This window comes from Cryptomeria japonica, chromosome 9 (genome assembly GCF_030272615.1).
Source record: "Cryptomeria japonica chromosome 9, Sugi_1.0, whole genome shotgun sequence".
In the NCBI taxonomy this organism is placed as follows: domain Eukaryota; kingdom Viridiplantae; phylum Streptophyta; class Pinopsida; order Cupressales; family Cupressaceae; genus Cryptomeria; species Cryptomeria japonica.
Genome location: NC_081413.1, coordinates 252,709,084 through 252,734,493, shown reverse-complemented (window position 1 = coordinate 252,734,493; position 25,410 = coordinate 252,709,084).

Below are 25,410 nucleotides of genomic sequence, written 5' to 3'. Positions count from 1 at the left end.
TCATAAGATGGAAAACATACAAATATCATAAGATTTATTTTTTATTATACTTTGATTTAGAAGATATAAGGAATTTAGGTATTTTTGTATGTGTTTGTAAACTTTTTGTAGTAATTTGTAATTTGTAATTTAGAAAAATTCATAGTTTTGTACCAAATCCCCAATTATTCATTTTTCATCATTATTCCATCTTCTTAAACATACACTTTGCCGCATATGTTTATAAATTATTTTCCACTTCTCTTAAAAATTCAATTAATCCTTTCTTAGATCACTCATGAGTGATACATGGTAGATATTTTGATTAGTACATTACAATTATATTTGTAGTACATCAAAACTTGCATGCATGAATAAAACATAATAGGCTCTTCTTTACATCTACCATCTTTTGTTGCTATAAATTTAAACTTGATCAGTACCAACATTGATTGACTAGCTATCAAGGAATTGTCCGCAATTTCCCTTACAACACTGGTACTTTCTGTAACTATATTTCTTAGGATGACTAGTCTTTAGATACATAGACAAGCAAGTATAAAAGTTGATGGGACCAACTTGTTAAAAAATTGAACAAGATGAAACCATACTAAAAAATTAGAATGTTACCAATCTTGATTTGATTGACGAACTTTACATTTGTATCATTCATTATAATAGAATGTTGCATTGGTTAAAGATCTGTTAAAATAATATAGATTTTTGGCATAACTGGCAAACATTTTCCATTATAGACAATGAACTGAACCTTCTCACATCTATTAGTTTACAAATTACATATGCCTTCTACTGTGCGTACTGTGACTCCAAAGGGATTCTATGGGTAGGCTACTCTATCTTTAAAGTGATGTATAATTGTCATATTTGTAGATTTTTAATTATTCTGATTCTCTGAGCAGAACAGTTGACAGACTTTAGAGTGGCTTGTCAAATCCACTCACACTAGTACTGTTTTTTTGAATGACGAAAAAAATCCAGTGCTACTGTTAACGTATTATTCGTGCATAAGGAATCTACTTCTATATAAGGATACACTTATTGTGTGAAAGGAATCCATTAGTGTACGATGAATAACTATGAAAGGTAGAAGTTCATTAAAAAAATATATTTTAAAAATGCATTTTAGGGTATGCAACTAATATTATTTGAGTGGTCAACTGTTGATAGAGTCTTCTCTAGGGTACGAAGGATCTATTGTTTGAGCAACCAAGATCTCTTTATAAGATTAAAAAAGATTCTTCAAAATGAATATGCAAGATAAAATAATAATCATATAACAATATGTAAAATATAATTTAGTAATATTTATTCATACAAAGACATAGGTGCTATTCAAATTTTTATAACATTTATATTATTAAAACAAATTCTTAAATTTGATAGCAATATGGTGAACTCATGGTCAATTGAATATGAAAACCAGTCAAGAGATCAGGTAGAGTAGTTCTTCTTTGAAGCTAAAGTGAGATTACATTTTTTTTTAATAAAAGTTTAACCTTTAGATAGGCCCTTTAGGATCATTATGTCATTCTTAGAATGAACTGGTTGTTTCATCATAAAAGAAAAGAAGATCATTTCAATAAAATAGTCAAGTGTGTGAATAAATTAGGAAATCCTACTTTAAGCCAAGGATACCAATTTGAAGTTCAAATCAAGAAAAAATTAGAAATGTAACTTAAGAATGATAAAATAAAAAGGTGTCAAATGTTTGTATTCCAATTTAAATAGTTGAGATATTTTGACACTCTATTCTTCTATAATTTTAAGAAGTCTTCAATAGAACTAAGTGATAAATCAAAATAAATATTTCAATCAATACAATTCTCCCTTCCTCTATGAGTTCTAGGATATTTTTCTTGATGAATTGTCTAGGCTTCCACCTAGAAGAGCCTTTTAATTTGCAATTAATATAACTTGTGGGTTAAAAGCTATACCTAAATCACACTACCGCATGACAATAATAGATTTGATGCAACTATTACCCTATTTATATGAGCTTCTAGAAAAAGGTATTAATGTGCTTGACTATATCACCTTTGGAAGCGACTATGATTTTCATCAAGGCATGGAGGATGGAAAGACATGTATATTGATTAATAGAGGATAAACAAGGAAACAATAAAGATTATACATACTTTGAATTGTATCAATGACATTTTTTATCAAATGTGTGGTATAGTCATCTTTTAAAAAATTGACCTGAGAGCAATATAACATCAATTTAAATTAAAGTATGAAGAGATTCATAGGATATGGATATAGGTATAGGTATAGGTATAAATATAGAATTCGATATAGATATTGATTTCGATATTGATATTTATATTCATATTGGTATTGATAAGACATAGATATATGATATATTATGGTTTATATCATCACTATAATCTAATTTAATAGAAAAGAGATGATTATATCTATATAATCTAGTTATTTTTAAGGTTCAAAGACATTCTAAATTAGTTAATTGATAAATATATTATTATTTTTTTATTTATTTTTATTCTTATATATGTTAGTGACCACCTAAAAAAATATAATTAAACTATATTTAATTTAAGATGGGTACTAATTCAAATACTTTTCATCATTACAATCCACATTAAAAAGAAAGGAATATCTAAATATATATGAAAACTCCTTTGCATCAACTGAAAAGTAAAATCCAATAGTAAAACTATTATTTTAGTTGGTTGAATATGTATTTTGTGGAAATGAATGAGAAATTTATGTAAGAAAAAATATAAGCCTCATGAATGAAGATACTTAACATTCCACATACATTCACCAAACCTTAAAAATATATATTTGTGTTGCCTTCCTAATTGATTAGGATACGATAGAAATGAATATCATGATGAGTTCAAGAAATAAAATGAAGCTAGTGAGGTTCACACTGCCATGTGGTATGGTAAAGAATAAATTTCTTGAATTAAATGTTTTATGAATTTGATTGTGTAATTTTTTTTGCATGAACATTGCAAATCACCCTTTTTTATTCATCATCAAGATGAAAGAGTGCAATCATAGTAAGAATGAGAAAGGATTTTACCTACGAAGTATTAAAAATAGCGCACGGGGGTGGGGGGTGACACAAAAAACAAGGATGAAAGGAAAAAAATGAAGGCCTACATAAAGAAAATAACCTCAATAAGAAGAAAGATAAAAAATGGAGATTGAAAAAGAAAACATAATTAAAAAATACACAAATTAGAGAAAAATTACAAAAAGGGGATTCAAGGACAAAGAGAAAGAAAGGGAAGAATGAAAAAAAGGAGAACTCAAAAATACCCAACTAAACTAAAACCTATGAGAAAAAAGAAGAAGAAAAAGATAGAAACTAATGAAATTAATAAATCAATAATTAAAACTCAACAATGAAAGAAGAAAATAAGAAAAAAAAAGAAAAAAGAAGAAGATGAATAACACAAAATGGACCAACAACTTACAAATAAACAAACCAAAAAAATAGAGAAAACAAGAAGCCAAGATAAAAACCAACATCGAAATAATACTTCAAAGAAAACGAGAAGCCATGATAAAAACCAACATCTAAATAATACTACAAAGAAATAAACACAAGAGCAAAAATACAAGAAGGCCTCCACATAAATAAATGAAAATCCCCAATAAACATAAACAAACAAAAGGAGAAAGACAAAACCAGCCATAAAGACCCATAATCCCCTCTCTGCTAGTTGTGTATGCCTACTTAGTTGTGTGTCTTTATGGTTGATTTTGGATTTCTCTTTTTGTTTCTTTATGTTTATTGGGGCTTTGCATTTATTCATGTTGAGGCCTTTTTGTATTTTTTCTTATGTGTTTATTTCTTTGTAGTATTATTTAGGTGTTGGTTTTTATCTTGGCTTCTTGTTTTCTTTGAAGTATTATTTGAATGTTGGTTTTTATCTTGGCTTCTTGTTTTCTCTATTTTCTTGTTTATTTATTTGTCAGTTGTTGGTCCATTTTTTGTTATTCTTCTTTGTTGTTTTTTTCTTTTTTATCGTATTTTCTTCTTTCATTGTTGAGCTTTATTTATTGATTTATTAATTTCCTTTCTTTTTAGCTTGTTCTTCTTCTTTTTCTCATAGATTTTATTTTAGTTGGGTATTTTTTTGTTCTTCTTTGTTTCATTCTTCCCTTTCTTTCTCTTTTTCCTTAAATCCTCTTTTTGTATTTTCCTTTAATTTATAGGGTTTTTAATTGAATTTTCATTTTATATCTCCATTTTATATCTTTCTTCTTATTGAGGTTATTCCCTTTGTGTATGACTTCAATTTGTTTCTTCCATCCATTTTTTTTGTGTCACCCTACCCCTGCCCTTTTATACTTCTCATTTTTGCTCCTTTCTTATTCTTACTATAATTGCACTCTTTCATCTCGATGATGAGTCAAAGAGGGTGTTTTGAAACATTGATGCAAAACAAATTTACACAATCAAATCCAGAAAACATTAAATTCAATTTCATGGATTGTGGAAATCTCATGCGTTTAATAAATTTCTTATTAGTGATGTGCATTTTGTTTGTTTGTATTGCAAATTAAAAGACTATAGAGAATGAAATATGACTTTAAGAAAATTAATCTACATTAGCATCCAATCCTTATTAGAATATATGAGTTTAGCCACAATACATCTACATCCTCTCCTAATTATGTTCATGTTCCAAAATAAATATCGCTTATTACTATATACATTAAGGAATATTATTAGTATGATAATGACACTTTAAAAATTTAAAATATATCTAACATTTTTTTATCTTGGTTTTCAATTTTATTATGGAATGTGTGAATTTGAATGTGAGAATTATTGAAATATTTGCTAAAAGTGTATGCAAAAGTGTTTAGCAAGTTAATTTTATGTTAGAATAAATTTTATTATCAACCCAGCCCACAATAATATAAATAATTGGTTTTATGTAATTGTCAAATGCTCTTTCTTTTTGGAGAAAAGAAGGGTAACAATTATTGATTCAAGAATAGAATATCAATGTAATCCGACCAAGTTCCCAAATCAATCAACCAACAAGAGACCAACAAAAGTTGACACCAACCACCCCAAAAATCCACCAAGACACCCATTATATAGACATATCTTTATAAATTATCTTATCTAATTCTTGGGAACAATAGAAAGAAAAATGATCCCACTCAATGACATTTAATACAAGCATGTGATTATAAGCCCATTTTCCCTTTAGGGGTGTGATTTCCCTAAAAAAAAAATATTCTTCAATAGTGCCCATAATCCTCTACCAGAGCTGTTAGGAACAAAAATTACTTCCTCAAAAAGTTATTTGATTCCTTTCCAACCAAAGTTATTAGATGATAAAATAAGGTTCATTATTCCAACCCAGCTAAATAAAAGGAACTTTAACAAGTGACCTCCCTAAGTTATTCCAAAAGTCAACCAAGGACGAAGCATGAACACAAGATTGTTTCCATACTTCCCAACACCAATGCCAAATGACTCTTACAAGAGTGCATTGAAATAAAATGTGAGATGAGCACTCCACACTATTACAACACATAACACAAATAATTTATCCCTAGAATCCCCTCTTTCTCAAATTATCCTAGGTGAGACACCTATTATTAGCCACAAGATAGAGGAAAAGTTACATTTCAACCATGCAAATTTGTTCCACACATTCCTCCACCAAGGGACTTCATGCTTTCCATATTTTTTATTTTCCACCTCTTGATATCAAAAGTAAATAGAATAAAACCCTCTTGGGCTAGAAGTCCAAGATAAGGTGTCATTTCTCAATATTTAGCTACATGTTCTACCAGCTAAAATGGAAGACAATTCCTCCCTATCCTTAATAAAACCTTTTGATGGCCAATGAATAGGCCCCCTCCACTCAAATACATCCACCTACCTCAATCTTTGAGAAACTTTGAGGTACTCAAACTAAGACTATCCAACTTCCAACAAACTATGACAAAGAATATAAATGTGTGATAGCATGGACATAACATGAGGAAATCCATCCCAAGAATCATGCCAAAAGTGGGCTTCAGATCCTCTATTATAGATCCAAAATAATCTCTTCTTAATTATATTGGCACCTCACTTAAAATTGTCCCAGATCGTAGAATAATTACAAGTTGAGCTAATACTTGGCACATGCCCACTTACCATCCAACAAGTATTTAAAGGAAAGGATCCTAGAACATGCTTGATCCTAATAAGTACACTGTCACCTACATATCTTGGTAGCTAGGGCCTACCCAATGAGGAAATTATACCTCCAATCAAAACCACCTACTTAGTTTGGTATACAAATATTCTCCTACTTCACCAAACTCCACTTTGATGAGGACAAGTTACCATCTTGGCATAAAATTTTCTTAGAGAGAGAATTCAACTCTTTAATAAAAATTAAAGGAGAAAGTTGCACAAAACATCTATAAATGGGAAGAGCCTGAACCACAGATTTCAATAATAACACTCTCTAAGAAAAATAAAAATACCTAGAGGTCCAATGATTAACTCTTCATCCACCACCTACTACCAACACACCTTAGGTAAGGGACCAACCAAGATGGAAATAACTTAGTTTATATAAAAGGCAAAGAACCAATCCAGAATCTAGGAAAATAAACAATTCTAGACAGAAAAAAGGAGAGTGGTATTAAGTAAAAATATTAAGGACTTTCCTTCATTAATTTTATGTCTATACGATTTGAAATATATGTCCACTGCTTGCCTGATTTTAGTTGTTGATGTGATTTTATGTACTCCTATCAAAGAAGTATCATCCACAAATTATAAATGAGAATGAGTAGGAAAACCATTGTTCCAAATACAACCTTGAACAACCCCTTGAATAACTTTGGGTTTAAGAATCTTCTCAAACCTTATACCATTAGAAAAAATAGATATAGGAATAGGGGATACCCTTGCCAAAGTCCCCTCAAATCACCCAAAAATATTGGAAGGCTTGCTATTAGTCAGAACAAAATAACAAATAGAAGTAACACAACTCATAACCCACATAATCTAATCACTACCAAACCTAAAAGTAACAAGCACTTTTTGAAGAAAAGACCGTTTCACTTGGTTAAATGATTTGGTCATGTCCAATTTGATGAGCATTTCCTTTTCCTTGGAGATATCCATGGACTGAATACCTTCAACAATGATGGTCCCACCCCATCTAAAAATTTTGTTATATCCACAAAACCTCTGTGTTCTCCATAAATAAAAAATTTTAGTGATGGATTGAGTTTGTCTGCAACTAACTGAGAGATAATAATTGTACACCATATTACACACAAAAAATGGGTCTGAATAAGTTTAAAGAGTCAGGCCCTTGCCTCTTATGAATGAGAACTAGAAAAGTAGAGTTCATTTATTTCAATATTTTCTTGTTTATATACAATTCTTATACTACCTCTAGTAAGTCAAATTTAAGTATATCTCTGAAAACTCTTAGAATAATTCAATGTGGAAGCCGTAAGGACTTGGTGCTTTTCCCTTTATTCATCTAAAAAAAACATATCTGCAACCACTTCTATGGAGATGGACCTAACTAAAATCTCATCTATCTCATTCAAAACAACTAAAGGAATGCAACTTTAAATAATATTCTCCTTGGCCTCTATAAGGAATGAGTCCTGATTAAAAAAAGATGAAAAATACTGATTAGCTTCCTTCGAAATATATTGAAAAGAGGAAACTTGATTATCCAAAGATTAAAAAATATTGGTGATCAAGTTCCCATGTATTCTAGATGTGACCAAGTCGAAGAAAAAGGCAACTTTCCTATCTCCTGCCTATAACCACTCACCACAATATTTTTTTGGGACAATAAATCTCCTCCCATTGTTCCCACTCTACTACCCCCTTCAAAGCTTCAAATATAATCTTTAACATAGAAACAAAATAAAGAGAAACAAAATCTTTAACTATAATATTTAACATAGAAACAAAATATAATCTTTTAACAAACTATAATTTAAATGATGAATTCTTATTAGCCATGTGCACAAAACATGAAAGGTTAAAAGGCCAATGATTAGAGCCCCTCCAATCTAATATCTAAGAATTGAAGCTCGATTATTGCCAAGCCAAAAGATAAAAATGAGAAATATGTCCAATCTCTCAGAAATAGTCCTTACCACATATCATTTTTCTTCAATTAAAGGATCCATTGCTTGGATTTATGTCAACCAAGTGCAAGGAGAGAATGTTATCTTTAAACATTAAAGAAGAGTTATCAAATATATCGAAAACATCCCTCTTTTTCTTTAAATTATTTATTGGTTTAAAATCACAAGCCAAAATCTATGGAAGAAGTAATCAATGAAATGAACATATAGAATATGAGGCCAAAGCCAAAATTTTCCTAGATGGTTTAGCAACACATAGACATTGGTAAGAAAAAAGACTTATCTGGAGCCAAAACTAGAAATATCCATAGTCATAGTGACTACTAGAAATTTACCAAAGAGGATAAATTTAAACAAACATATATACAAACACCTTCCCATGGCACTACCAAGTGCACTAATGTACTGACAATATCCTTTCCAACATTTGGTGAGTGAGCCCTAATTAAATCTCAAATAACATTTTATCTAGGGATGTTGTTCAAACCCATAGAATAGAATTCGATGATAAGACAATCATTTTTGTGGATTGGAGAAATGAGAATCAATTATTTTAACTAACTGTGACTCCACCAAAGTCTCTCTCATCAACTTAATCTTGTCTTAATCCTTCTTTTTCCCCACTTTAGAGGTTACCACTAGTCCCCCCTTTTTAAGACTCTTTTGTTGTACTCCTAAAAATGGAGGGTTTTTGATGCATTTACCAGAATCCACCACTTTTAAATCTAGTGGGTGACCAATAGCTACTATGATTTAGTTTTCTATCACATAGGTTCCCGCTTTTTGACTGGAAACTAAGACAATGAAATAAAAAATTTGCACCAAACCTTGACTTTCTATTACTTATAGTAGATAAATCATTAATAATTTGAAGATGAAGTAGTTCTGAGATTTTTGTGTATATTCTAAATATATATTTTTAAAATAAATTATAAATAAATTTTGAATCTTTTTATGTAACTTTTAATAACTTATTTTTCATAGTAATCAACATTTTTCTAAAGTGATGTTTATGTCATCATCCATAACATTTTTTAGAGAAAAGATTAAATTCTAATTTTTGAAATATGGATATGCAACAACAATAACTGGTGCATGCATATTTTTTCACAATTGTTTGTTGTATACATGTTTTTAGTTAATTTTTCAGTTAGACTAATTAAAATTTGGACAAAGGCGCATGTTGTCAAGCATAATTTTTTTGGAATTTGTTTAAATCAACTTCTTGTTTTGTTGAAATGAGGATATCAATACCAAAGAAAATAATATCTTTTATAATTTCTTTTGTTCTCTTATTTTTTACCATTTGTAAAACAAAGACCTTAATGTTTGATGAAAGACCTACATTCACAAGAAATAAAAAATAAATATATTAATTAAATTAAATATATTCAAATTATACCTTTTGGAAAGTTTATAATAAGAGCTACATGCTTTAAAAACATAACTTTTAGATGAATTTATTTGAGCCCCCAAAAAGTAAAGTAAAAGTTGATTTTTGTCAACATTTTGATAGGTGTAGATGAGACTACAATGCAGGTATGATTCAAGACTACCTTGATTCTATCCAAGGGTGTTTGATCTAAGAGGGTTTGATGTAACCATCTTTTATTAAAATCCTTAAAGTGTAATCTCTCAAGGCTTAAATAATTATATTTAATAGAAATCACATGATTTCAAGTAAAATCAAAATGTCCCATGTTTGTAACCCATTATTATGGATTACCCACCTCCATTGGCCTATTTGATACTTGATCACCAAAATCCATATGCATCACATTTGTCTCCATCTATAAAGAAAGAGGAGCATCTTGCATCTTGTCTTGGCTAACATCTTCACTAGGACCCAGCCTACCCATTGTCATAGAACCCAGCTCAAACATAAGGTCTTCTCAAGTCACCTTATATTCCTCAAAGTCTTCTAATACATCGAATCTATTAGAAAGGCCATCAAGCTATCTATTCTTGATTATTATCTTATGACCCGTACCCTTGTTATGCAATTTTGTTACAACAAAACCCTCCTTATCTATATCCTCTCTATAAGTTAAAATCTTTCATTTTCCTAAATTTGGTATTAGGTGAGAAGGCACATTGGATGAAATCATCCAAGAAACAAATTTTACATATTTCCTCCACAAGTTCCCATGCTCATGGTAAATCTGATAGAAAAATGTGAGAGCTTCATAATCAAGATATTCAATCCATGAATTAGAACCGATTCTGATCTCCAACAAGTCTATTAAGGGAATACTTAAATCAATTTCAACACAAACATGATAAAATAAAATTACATTTTTATCTTGTGTCTGTTGCGATGGACCCACCACTTTTTTGAGAAATAAAGCAATCATGTCAAAGATTTTGTTCCTCCAAAACTTTAGAAGAAGCCAAGGGATCCAACTGTAGACTAGACCTCTTGATGGTAACTCCTCCACATAATTAAAACTAGAAAGCCAAGGTTTGATAAACAAGCCAACTTGATTGTAGAAGTAGGTTCCTCCTTTGAAGGTCATATTACAATCTACAATATAGGAGAAGAGCACCATGTAGTAGTTAATCACTGACAACATCACTTCCATATCTCACTCTACATTGCAAGTTCTATGAGCCCAACATTTTGGGAAGGATAAAGAAACTCATATCCCATAAACTTATGGATTAAAGCATGATTAGATAAATATTTTAAGGATATGAGGATAGATGACCCCATGATTAGATAAATATTTTAGATTCTCTTAGCAATAGAGGAAGGATGTGGTCAAATATTTTAGGGAAGAAAAGAGCTAGGTCAGATGTTCTAGGAAGAAAAATTAGGGATAGGGGGTTGGCTAATTCAAACCTATCCAAATGGTATATGATACCTTGATGGAATAGGAAAACGTGTTAGTGTAAATAGGTTCATCAAAAATCTATTTATCTAATCAATCTTTCTAGGTTGAACTATCCATTCTAGATAGGTCTCCACTTAGGGAATTTAATCTTTTTGTCTTACTTCATATGCATGACACACATGTATTCACCTTTTGAGACACCTATTTCATGCACACTTTACACATTCTCAAAAACATGTCATGTGAGAAAAAATGTGCGACACATTTTTAGGGGTAGTGAGTCATACAATCCTAAATTCTTACATCTAGAGTCACTTGAGGTCCCATGTTTAGATGAGAATTACATATATACCTGTAATACCCTAAAATTGGTCATCTAAACCATGAGCCCCTAATCTCAACAACATCACCAAGGTCCTAACCAAAACCAATTAAATCAATCTTGAGCACATTATTAATTCTTTAATCATAAAAAATCACATGACAAATCAATTACTCAATATTAATTAAATATTTATTTAATTAATCAAATCATTTCCAAGAATATCATTTTGATCAATTATCCCATTTTAATTTATTAAATATCCTTGCATATTTAATTAATTAATTAATTTGCCTTTCAATCATGCAAAAAGGATTAATTTATTACAAAAGATGAATTAATTTATTACAAAGAGTTAAATTGAAAATAAAACAAAAAAAGAATTGAATTGAGAGAGAAATAAAACTTGAGATATTATTTCTTTTTCTAAATTTAGAACTTGAAATCAGAAAAGCAATTTAATTGAATTATTGAATTATTCTCTAAAATTGGAACTCAAAGCATTTCAGAAAAAGAAGTTTAGTTGCATTGAAAAGACCTTTTTCTTGAATGAATTAAAAAATTATCTATTTTTATCAGATATGTATGGAATTAATTTATTATTATTTTCCAATGCAACTTGGACTTCTAATTTGAATGCATTTCAATTAAACTATAATTGGAATCTATCTCAAGGTTAACTAAACATGATTTCTCAATTATTTCAATTAATCCTAAATTGAGCTTTTTCTCTTGTGATTCTCTATAAATTCAGTCTTCAGCTCTCATTCCAATTCACCCCAGAGATTTTTGAGAACACGCTTGGAGATTATTATCATGCTAATTTCGCTCTGGAGTCATTGAAGATTATTGTGCTTTTTAGATTATTTGCATCCATTTTACATCCATTATTGCTTGCATCCATTGTTGCTTAGTTATTATTGTTTGAATTATTCATCCATCTTGCATCCATATAGCTTAATATCATATAGATTAAATCCTTCGTCTTGGTGTAGTCTAGTCACTGGTATTGCTTATAAAAATCTGAGAGCAATCTTATACTCACATCTTTTAGAAGGCAATTAGTCGCTTTGCTATGGTTTATTTCTTATTGATTATTGATTACTAACCATGCATATAATGACTTAATTGAAGTGTTGTGCTTACAATTATAGGTTCACTTTTTCACACACCCATTTCTGGCGCCCACCGTGGGGCCCGAAGACTACATTTTTTTCGGCCTCCAAGACTGACTGCTTTATTTTTTGTTGTTTTCCAGGTTTCAGATTTTTCAGTTTTTTCGTCTGTACATCTCGTACGACAATTTTTACAGGCTGAAACAACAAACTGCAAGTGTCGCATGAATTGCAAATATCCTATTGTACGAGTAGATCCTCTGTCGTACAAGTAGAAATCCTCTGTCGTACGAGCAGACATCATCAACAATCTTCTTTCGTACGATACTACATCCTATCTCTTACGAGTCAAGTGTCTGTCGTACGATTCTATATTTTCTGGTAAAAAAAGGCAAATTTCATAATTTTCTCATTTCTAATTGATTATTCTGACGATGGACCCTGACTGTTTATCTGTCTATCTCAGAATTTTTTTCACAACCTAACTAGTTTTTGTAGAATGCTTGTTGAAGAATATGCTTGTCGCACAAAGACAATATGACTACTGATCCGTTGTCTTTGCAGGTTGCCTAAGGAGAATCGACTAAACATCATGTATTCTTTAAATTCATTTTTAGGAACCTAACTTGCTATCTGGTTAAAGAACAAATCTATCTTTTGTGCTTTTAGAAGATTCTGAGAGGTAGGAGAGTATGCTCTTGTCTTTTTCTAGACAATCAGAAATCCAGACCCTTGAAGCTTTTTCTTTGTTTGAAAATTGTACATCTTTAGCAGGCCTGCCCTCCCGAGGGGTTGAAAAACTCTTAAAGTCGTTACGACTGGTGTGAGGGGAATGACCTAAGTGGGAATGGCTAGACGTCAAGTACTCCAACCCACTATAAAATAAACATGATTTGATGAAAATCAAGTCAACGGCAGTGCTAGGGAATAGCTCTCCTCCATACCTTTGGGTATATTAAACCTTGGTTTTCAAGGCTGGGAGACCTCTTAATTGAGTTTATACCTCGACGCGCCAAACGGATCCCTGACTAAATCCAATTTAAAATTAGAAGCTACCCGGTTCATCTCCGAAAGGGGGATAATCTTTGTGCAAGAGAGATAGTAACTCTCCCAAGATACTTGTCATTTTGTGCCCCCATTAGCATTTGGAGTCGGATAATACAGTGTTGAGAATCCATTGAGTGAGACTTAGTGGCCGTATTCTGATTAGCTATTGGGTGTGTACCTGAGTCTACAAGAAAAGGTTTTCTTTCCTCACCAAATTCCTTAGGGTTTGCATGCTATGATTGGAGTCACTATACATACTACTTGTTTTTTGTGTTTTCATCCCTAAAATAAAAATTGAAATACCAAAAATTGGTGAAGACCAGAAATAACTCAGTGAGTCAAAACTCTATCTATGTCAGAAACTAGTCCATCCTGAGTTGAAACTTTGTCTGTGTCAGAAACTAGTCCATCCTAAGTCGAAATTATGTCCGTGTCAGAAACTAGTCCATCCTAAGTCGAAACTCTGTCCGTGTCAGAAACTAGTCCATTTTTAAGTCAAAAATCTGTCCGAGTCAGAAACTAGTCTATCCTGGTCAAAAATCAGTCCATCTCAGAATTGGTCATACTCAGTTATCATACTCAGCAATCGGAAAAACTCAAAATTTCTAGGCTCTGTCCTATGAATAGTCGTACGAGTCTGATAATTCATCATCCTATATCACATCCTGTGCCATACAAGTCTTCTAGTTTGTCATCCTAGACCCAATCCTATGTCATATGAGTCATTTTATTCTGTCGTCTAACTCTGTATCCTGTGTTGTACAAAATAGAACTTCTCTGAGTCTTTTGTCATCCTGTACATGCCCATTTGTCGTATGGTATGAGGCAGCAACTCGTACGAAATAGAACTATTATCGTCTTGTAGCTACTAAATTATCGTCCAGTCCAAAAAATCCTGTCATACGAGTCTCTAGTTTTGTCAGAACAGAATAGTCAAACTTGCCTAAAAACAGCTTACAACAAACATAATACTGGTTATTATTTTCCTGAACATAAACAAATCAAGATAGTGTACCTCTACCATTTGCGTTGCATGATTTGGTCGATCACCTTTTAGCTAGTTCAATCAACTACCTATCAAATTTTAGTCACTTAGACAATGTCTTATATAGGATAGATCATTCTTGAAACCATACTAAATCTTACACTACACTTAGAATCAACTTAGATAACGTCCTAGATAGGATAGATCGTTCCTAAAATTAGACTAAATCTCAATTGTTTCTCCTAAACAATACTCTAAACAGAACAACTAGCTCTGAAATTGATCTTGACCTCTACATCACAAACACATTTAGGTCACACAAATCCATAAAGATGCCTATTCAAACCAGGAGTTCTCGTAAGAAACAAGCCAAAGGCAAAGAACAAACCTTCACCTATCAAGATAATCCATTCTACATGAAGGATCCACTCACTGACATGCCGTCGTCATCAGGTGGACCAATTTTTGATGAACCAAAATCTCCCACTATACATGAGACAGAATACAATGATGGAAACAAAAATGACCATAATATTCCCGAAAATCATAATGACTCCTCATCATCAAGTGAGATTGACGAAGATGTTGAACCTCTAGAAAAAGAAATCCTCGGCTGTCAGAAAGACAAAGACTTTAGAAAAATGATGAAAACTATTATGACCCGACAGAAGGAAGACTATTTCTTAGAACTAGCAAAACAAGGTGCCAAACTTCCTATTGGATATGATGTTCAGACACTTGTTACTAAAAGGGAAGACTCACCTATACTCATGGTACACAAATAATTACTAGCTTTGTAGATGGAGCTCACAGAGCTGAAGAATAAGGACAAATCCCCAGAACAATATTCTCTGGAAACAATACGTCCCTTTCTATTTGACAAAAATCTACACATGCCTCCATTTCCTTCACAAGTGGAATCCCAAAATTTGACAAATATGATGGTACCTCAGATCCTCAAGATCATGTTAGGGAATTTAGTGCTGCTTGTATGGAATTCAGGCACGATCAAACACACCTCATGTATCTCTTCCCAAGGAGTTTAGGGGGTCAAGCAATGGAATGGTTCTCAAGTCTACCCAAAGGAATAAAAACATTCGAAGAACTAATCCAACTATTTTTACAACAATACTCATACAACATTCAACATCCTATAACTATGATTGATCTTTGTAATACTCAACAGAAAATAGGGGAACCTCTTCTTACTTTTCTCCAACGCTGGAGAAAGATGTTCTCTAGGTACCCACGACCTATTCCAGACTCTGAGAAAATGGATATATTTGTCAATAACTTGGTCCCCGAACTGAAATATAGCGTACAAATGCAAGTACACCCATCATTTAACAAAATGGTAGATAATGTCATTCGAATGGAAGATGTGCTCATAAAGAAGGGAGATATCACACCTTGGAAAGAAACACAAATAGGATCTAGCTCTAAAGAGAAGAACAAGTATTGGAAATTTGGCAAAGATAACAATAAGAATGTTGTTAATGATGGAGTAGTAGACACTATCAAAACCAACTCAAAATCCACAATATTCAACTTGGCTAGTGGTACACAAGCACTTAAAGCTGCTGAGATTGCAGCAAATAATTCACCAAAGAAAACAAAGGAATGGTTCAAAGAAAAGCCTTGGCTTTCCAAACCTAAGCGTGATTTTACTCCTCTTGAAGAATCATATGAATCTTCTTTCAAAACTCTATTGGAAAACAACTTGATAACACTACCAGATAACTCTAGACCATATGATCCATATGTCAAACCGAGATGGTGGAGAGAAAATGAATATTGTGACTTCCATCAGAATAAGGGTCATAACATAAACAATTGCATGAACTTAAAACATGAGATTCAAGATCTCATAGACGTTGGTAAAGTTGTTGTTGGGAATCATCCAACCAATGTTGATCATAAAGCATTTAAAGAACCTTTGCTTGCTTACGAACAAGGTGATTCCTCAAAGACCAAAGGAGGTGCCAAGGTAAATTATACTTATGCCAGCCAGGACAATGTTATCAACATGATTGAGCCTTCACACTCGGAATATTGCAATGTGATTATAGTTCAAGATACACCAAATGAATCGTGATATGCAAGAGCTCTGACTAGATCTCAAAAGAAAGTTACCCTCCAAGGAGATAGTTCTTCCAACCCGGCTCAAGAAACATCAAATCCAACAGCCTTGCCAAACAAACAAAAGGAATCAACCTTGGACAAATTTAAAAGATTAACCTCATCATCATCCTCTGGATACAGCATGGTTGAACAGTTAAAAAGGACAAATGCTCAAATTTAAATTTTTGAATTGCTACAACTCTCATCTTCTCACAAGGAAATCCTAGACAAAGCATTGCTCACTACCAACATTCCAAAAGATTTAGACATTGATCGGTTTCAGTCTATGGTGGGTCATCTAACTTCACCTCACTATTTGACCTTCTCTGAAGAAGATGACAATTCGTTAAATCATCCACATAACCAGCCATTGCATATTGAAGCCATGATCCGCAAACACAGAGTCAAACGTGTTTTGATAGACGGAGGTGTAGGGTTGAATATCTGTACTTATCATCTGCTTACACAACTAGGATTCTCTGAAAATGTCATTGATCGAGGCAAGAAAATAACAATTAAAGCCTATGACAAGGAAGAGAGGACCTCCAAAGGTCTGGTATCATTGCCAATCAGAGTGGGACCGGTAGAGAGAGATTTCCTTTTCCAGGTTCTCGATATTCCATTGTCATACAATATATTACTGGGCAGGTCGTGGATTCATGAAATGAAGGCAGTACTGTCAATATATCACCAAAGCTTAAAGTTTCCTTATAACGGAGCTGAAGTCAGTATTCCTGCTGATACAAATGTCATCTGTAATGCATTGACAAAAGGTGCAGATACTTTTGTGCCTCATAATAGGGCAGCCTCTCCAAATGAAGATCCAGAAACATTGATGAAAGACTTAGAAAAGAGATTGAAGATTACAGATACCGACATGGATGGATACAAGATAGAACTAGTACTATCATTAGTTTCTCTCCCTCCATCACCAAAACAATTGGGTAAGCCATCAGAGGCTATGAGAACACAATCTTCGGCTCCGAATACTATATATGATGGACTCTTTATACAGTCTTCTACCTCCTTAGCAAATGAAATAGAAGAGGATGTTGTGCTTAACTGGCTCTTTAAGGAAGATAGTCAAAACGAGGAGGTACGACATTGTGAGATTTCCTCAGACCAATATGGTCGTGGATACAAAATGATTCAGTGCATGGGGTACTCAGATACTGGTCCTTTGGGCAAACAAAAAGAAGGTATTACTAAACCAATTTAGCTACAAACCAGATCCACACATGATAAGGCTGGACTAGGATACAATCCGAAAAAGACATCAGAACAAAAACATGTTTCTAAGTCTAAGTGCTTGAAAAAGATATTGCCTTTAACATTACATGAAGCAGACACTAAACAAACAAAAGTAGAGTGTAGTAAAGAGAAAGAGGAATCAATAGTCAAGAAAGAAGAAATAGTGAGTGCTCAAGCTTCGATGATATCAACTACGATAATACAAGAAGTTGAGGTTCCTAAGGATATAAGAGATGAAGTCGTAAGAATCAAAGAATTGTTTACACCATTAAAAGTTCTAGTCACCTATACTGGTAGGCAACAAGTAGATGATTCGGAGACTGATTCAAATGAGTATGAATGGGATCCTGACTATCTTTCAGACACATCCACTACAGAAACTCTAGAAGAATCTAGTGGTGTCATAGATGATACTCAAGAGCTGATGCGCATACAACTAGAGAGGGAAATACAAGAAATTAGACAAAAGAGGCAAGCAAATTATGAACAAGGATTGAAAGAAGGAACAATACCAGAAAGCTTCTCATCTATGTGTCCTTATCCTAAAATAGAACAAATCAATTATAGCACTACACAGGAAGAGTTAGAAGCTACAGAATAAGAACCAGTCATCAGTCCAGAAGAAGCTGAATGGAGTAGACAACAAACAATCACAGAAACAATGAGATCATGTCAACAGGTGTGTCAGATACAAATGACAAATGAACCACAACATGAAGGAACTTGTAGCATTAAAGATGTTAGTATTGATACCATACATATGCTTAATAAATCACCTGAAAGAGACTTGGAAACTTCATCCGATGACTTTGATGACTCCGATGATAGTCCTATTCATGATGATACCCACTCAACCCCAAATTCTAAATCATCTGATACAAATAATGAAAATTTGTCTACTAGTCTTATTGCTGTTAAACCACGATATGACGTCTAGTCCGGCGTAGTAAACGCCGTTACAAGTATGTCCATTGGATTAGATCGATTAAATATTAACATGAACTTTAATAATCATGATCTGACTCTTCTTGGTCTCGAGACACTTACGCAAGGTATCATTCTGGAACTCGACTTTTCGATCCGTAGCTATGATAACAATACCGTGAATGCTCTTGAACCTATCCAAAATTTGTCCTTAGTACATCCCGAATTGATTGACTGTACTTTAACGAATCAACCCATGGATATACCTACTTTTGCCAATGACTATACACTATCCTATTATCTCAATGCAGTAGAACCTATAAACTCTTCCACCAGTGAACGGAGTGAAAATATGACTGAAGCGGATATCAAGTATCTTAGTCGCAAAAATAGGAAAAATAAAAATAAAAGATCTGATGGTGAAAACCACATTGTGGCGATGTCAGAATCTAAAAAAGAGAAAATAAAGGACGTACCTAAAGGTGAAAACCTCTTTGAGGCGCTTGAAGGTGAGATACTTGGTATATTGCCCAGTCATTTTCAGGAGCCGTCTTCCATATTGATCGAGCCAACTCAACCAATGAATATCGGGAATCAAGAGACACCACAAATTATTCACATAGCTCAATCACTATCAGCAGAGGAATTGAAGGATTTCACTCAGCTATTCTTAGAAAAGAAAATAAACTTTGCATGGACATACTCTGATATGCCTGGCTTGGATCCTAATCTCATTATGCACCATCTCTCAATCACACCAGGAGTAAAACCAGTTACACAAAAACTCCGTAAGATGCACCCGCATGTAGTACTATTGGTCAAAGCTGAACTAGAGAAACTGCTCAAAGCTGGATTTATCAGAGCAATAGATTATGCTGAATGGATTTCCAACATAGTGCCTGTGTCGAAGGCAGATAAATCTATTAGAGTTTGTACAGATTTTAGAGATCTCAACAAAGCATGTCCAAAAGACGACTTTCCATTGCCAAATGTTGATATGATAGTCGACATGACAGCTGGGTATGATATGTACTCACTAATGGATGGATTTTTCGGCTACAATCAGATTAAAATCGCTCCTGGAGATCAAGAAAAGACAACTTTCACCTATGCATGGGGAACCTTTTGCTAGAACATCATGCCATTTGGGTTAAAGAACGCAGGGGCGACCTATCAAAGAGGAGTTACAACTATCTTTCATGACATGATGCATAAGAATATGGAAGATTATGTTGATGATACCTTAGTGAAGACTATGAAAAGATCAACACATATTCAAGAGTTAGGTCCTATACTTGACAGAATGGAAAAGTTTAAGCTCTGATTAAATCCAAAGAAGTATGCATTCGGAGTGACATCTGGTAAACTACTTGGCTACATCATTTCAAAGAAGGGCATCGATGTTGATCCTGAGAAGGTCCAAGCTATAATGGAAATGCCACCTCCAAAGAACATCAGTCAAATGAGAAGTCTATAGGGACGTCTCCAATCCATTAGAAGATTCATTTCTCAGCTAGCAGACAAGGCTCAACCTTTTACAAAAGTATTGAGAAAAGGAATAATATACAACTGGGATCAGCAGTGTGAACAACATCTTCAGCAAATAAAAGAGTACCTGTCTAATCCACCGATATTGATGCCACCTATTCAGGGTAAGCCACTAATCTTATATATATCAGCAACTGATTCATCACTGGGGGCACTTCTGGTGCAACAAGATGATAACAAAAAGGAAAGAGCTATTTATTACATCAACAAGACATTGGTGTCTTATGAAATGAGCTACAGTATAATAGAAAAAGCATTATTGGCATTAGTCTTTGCATCATAGAAACTGAGGCACTATATGCTAGCACATCCAGTCAAGTTGGTGGCCAAATCGATCCACTCAAGTATCTTCTTAATAAAGCAACACTCACCGGAAGATTGGCGAAATAGGTTATGATCCTTACAGAGTTTGACATTGAATATGTGGAACGCAAAGCCATAAAAGGACAGGTAATTGCTGATCAACTTGTTGAAGCTCCACTTGAGGATACTCAACCACTACACATCGAGTTCCTAGAAGAATCAATAATGCATCTTACTCAACAACCCTGGAAGATGTTATTCGATGGTTCCTTTACTCAAAATGGTTCAGGTGCTAGCATATTATTCATTACTCCTCAGAAGTATTCAATTCCAAAGTCTTATAAGATTTTATTCCCTTGCACAAACAATATTGCAAAATATGAAGCTTTGGTGAATGGAATAAAACTAGCTATTGAATGGAAGGTAGCTGAATTACATATCTATGGAGATTCTTAGCTGGTCATCAATCAGATCTACGATACATATCAGACTCAAGATGAGAAATTGATGCCTTACAAGAGGATGGTGGACGATTTCAAGAAGTACTTTGCTTTTGTATCATTCCAACAGATTCCTAGATTAACAAATAGAGTAGCAGATAATATGGCCACCTTGGCATCTATACCTAAGCTACAGGAGTCCAATTTTCGCTTTGATTTCCTGGTGGAAGAGTTATATTACCCTGCTTATGATTCTCCTGAGACCCAAATAGTCTGTTATATTATTGGACACGACTCATCCCAATACAGCCACATCTATTCCAATCTATGCGATCAAATCATCCCTGAAAACCTTACTCGTAACGAGAAAAGAAACCTAACTTGCAATGCTTCGTGGTATGTTATCATAGCTAATGATTTATTTAGACAAGGTTTGGACGGTACATTGCTTAGATGTCTAGAAACTAAAGAATCTAAACGTGCATTATCGGAAGTCCATGAAGGTATTTGTGGATCTCATTCGAATGATTTTACTTTAGCTCAAAAACTATTATGGGCTAGCTACTACTGGCCAGATATGGAAAAAGATTCCATTAAATTTGCTAAGACTTGTGAGAAATGTCAGCTTCATGGAAATCTCATACATGCCCCAGCAAGGGACCTCATACCATTTATAACACACTGGCCTTTTCACCAATGGGCCTTTGATCTCATTGGTTAGATATATTCGGCTTCATCTAACAGATATAAATTCATTATAACTGCCACTGAGTATTTCACCAAGTGGGTAGAGGCAGTTCCGCTCACCAAAGCAACTGGTAAACAAGTCACCTTATTCATCCTAAACTATATAATTTTCAAGTATGGGATACCTTCATCTATTGTGACTGATAATGGAGGACAATTCAAGAATAAAGATCTAGACGAGCTTTGTGAGAAATTCAAAATAAAGCAACACTAGTCATCAGTATATTACCCTCAAGGTAATGGACAAGCTAAGGCATCTAACAAAAACCTACTGACTATCTTGCACAGAACAGTGAACAAGTCTGGGAAGGATTGGCATCTGCAACTCAATCCTGCACTATGGGCTTACAGAACCAGTATCGGAACACCTACGGGGGCTACACCTTTCTCTTTGGTGTATGGGTCCAAAGCAGTATTACCTATTGAAGTAGAAATACCATCTCTAAGAGTTTCATTGCAAGGTCTTGTTACTGATGAAGGTTGTACAATATCTAGATTGCAAGAACTCAAATTCCTGGATGAGCGTCGGCAAGTGGTGTTTGATCATCTCAGAGTGTATCAGAAGAGAATGTCCAGAGGGTATAACAAGAAAGTTCGACAAAGAGAATTTCAAGTTGGTGACCTAGTTCTGAGAGAAAATCCAAAAAATCAACAGTTTCGTGACAATAAAGGGAGGTTTGTACCCAACTGGTTGGGTCCCTACATTGTTACTATAGTATTCGGATTTGGTGCCTATCAACTCTCAAACTCGGAAGGATAACAGCTCCGTGAACCGATTAACACCATCCCCTTGAAGAAATTCTTTTCTTAGCACTCTTTGCTCCAGCAAACTTGTACAGTTGGAAAAAGTCCTGAAAAAAAAAAAATCCTAAAAATTAGAAAAAGTCCTGAAGAAATTAAAAAAAAATGAAAAAAAGAGAAAAGAAAAGACAAAAAAATATAAAGAGAGAAATTGCCTTGGTGAAAACCTGGTAAACAGGCACCTTGGTAAAAAAAAAAATGAATCTCTGCCAAGCAGGTGAAAACCTGGCAAACAGGCGCCTCTTGTACTCGAGCGCTCCATCTATCAACGCAACGTTGGCATTTCCTGCTTTCAAGCATCTTTTGCTTTTGCTTGTACATATTTTTAGTCACTTTTGTGATGTCCTGGTTCATTGGAACCCTCATGACTTGAAACTGATCATCGTTCTAGTCTTAGGTTACTCGACAGAGCACATTACATATCCTAAGCAGTGTCAACCAAGTCATTCTTCCGTCAGTGAAACCTAGTCATCCACTCTGAGTCAATCACCTGTCTCCTGACTACTACAGAGTTTTTATCACTGAGTTAACAAGCAAAACAACATAATAGAAAACAATTACTAAATAGTTTGAGCTATGAATGAAAATTTTCTGTGTATGCTGTCTTTTATATTGATTTTTGATTATTGTCCCTCTGAGTAACTCAAGGAATTCTATTGTGACTAAGAGGTGCAAGGATTGGGGGCATAATATTTTCTTTGTTTTCTTCTTGTAGGAATGATCCTGATGATCTGGAAACATATAAATTACCTGGGTGTCTATGATAAGAGCCTTCACATTAAGGTGAAATCGCCTCACATACCTCGACTCCGCTTATTTGTATGCTACAAGGAGGTCCATATCATTTCTTTGTTTGTTTTGAGGGAATTTCTTTATGATGCAATTCGGATCCCTACGAAATTTGTCCAAGGATATGAACGAAAAAAGGGTCATTGCGGACAAGATAATTAAAATTGTACATTGAAAAAGAAAGGAACTCTAACCTGCCTCTTGTGTTCGTTATGCTCAGTGATGAATCTTAAGTATTTTAAATCCAGTGACTAGGTTTAGGTTGCATTTCGCATATCATTTTGCATTTCATTCTACATTTTTGTGAATCTAAAGTGATTTCGGTATAGTAATAATCTCTTTATCTTCTGAATGAGAGCTGAAAGCATCATAATTTCTTACGCTAAGTGATTTTTTTATCATTATTTCTCCGATCGAGTACTTGTGTTTTGAGATGTTTAGCTCCATACATAGCATTTCATATAGATTCATTCGTTTCATTATTATTAATTTACATTGATCTTATTGCATAGAAAAATGAAAAAATTGCATTACTCATTACTCATTACTCATTTTCATTCATTTATTTGCATATGAAAAGAAACCAAAAAATATACATTCATGCTGAAATAAATGCATACATATAGAATAAAGCATATAGAAACATCTCATAGTCGATTGACACAAGTACAATGATGTCAAAACGGATCTCGTATATATATAATGTCAAGTATAAGGGTACAAAATGATGTCCAATGACATGTACAAACTCCCATCGGAGCAAGAATCGTATCAGCTACAAAAACTGGGTGTGTCTACAAAAAATATCCCCGCTACAAAAAGAATCATCTAGCTGGTGCCCTCTCCCTCATCACCTGGTGGAGGAGCAGGAGCCTGATGCTCGAGATCTTGTCAAGGTGCTCGTGCTCCCTCTAATCTAGCCATATACTATGAATAGGGTTGCACCTGTTGTGCAACAAGAATTGCGACACTATATGCCGCCACATAATATGCAGCCCTACTACTCTGGAGAAGCACCTCCTGTCGTAGAGACTCTATCTCTGCTCTCGACTTGGCTCTCAATGCTATGATCTGGCAATTACGCTCGGCCCTAACCTCAACTAGCTGTCAGTCGCGCTCCACCAGCTAAGTTTGAGCTACTATCAACTATGACTACAGCTTCGCAAGACGTGCTCTCATCGACCGTCCCGTGTCAGCCCCCTGCTCTCTCGCAGGCTCCCCGCCACCATCTCCACCGCCATCTCCACCTGTGGCTCCACCCTACTCATCCTGCCGCTGCCGGACCTTCCTCAGAGCTGCTTGCTCCTCCTCTCTGCCACCCAACCTCATGCCTACTCTCCCAAGGGATCCACCCTCACCCCTCTATTGTCCAACATCAGCTCACACCCCACTGCTGCTAGCATCAGGATCACCACCAGTCCGTCATGGAGCCTCTGATCTCTGTGCCTGTCCCTGCCTCTAGCCCCGTCCCTGTGCTGGTGCGAGGGCATCATCCTCCACATCCTTAATATGAGGAGCCTGCTCTCCTGGATTTGTAAACTAAGGGAATGGATGCTGCTGAAAGTAATCCTTGTACTGGGACAATACCCCCGCATCTACTATATCATCCAGGTAATCCCACCTCAAGCGGTCTAAACCTGTCATCTCCTGCATCGCTAAAGCATAGGATAGCCTAGGTGACCATCCCTGTCTCTCCTCATCGGCATATCGAGCATACATTGTATACTCTTGAGAGATCCCCTGAGGCCGGCCGTACTGCCTCATCACTCGTGAAATGATGAATCGCTCCACAATAGTCTGTGACCTCCCAATCAGTGGGCGTGTAATAAAAAGGTCTCTCCAAACCGCCCGCTAGTCATCCCATGACTCCAACCCCCTGTACAGTCTCCATATGACAGCTATCAGATCATCGAGTTGTCGTCACCAGAAGTTTGTCTTGCCCAGATGGGGCTGCGTAATATATTCAGTATACCTGTAAATAATTGGCTGCCTTGGCTCTCTGCTATCATCAACTATCGGCCAACAAACGAGAAGGTGCACCCAAGCCCACACCTATAAAATG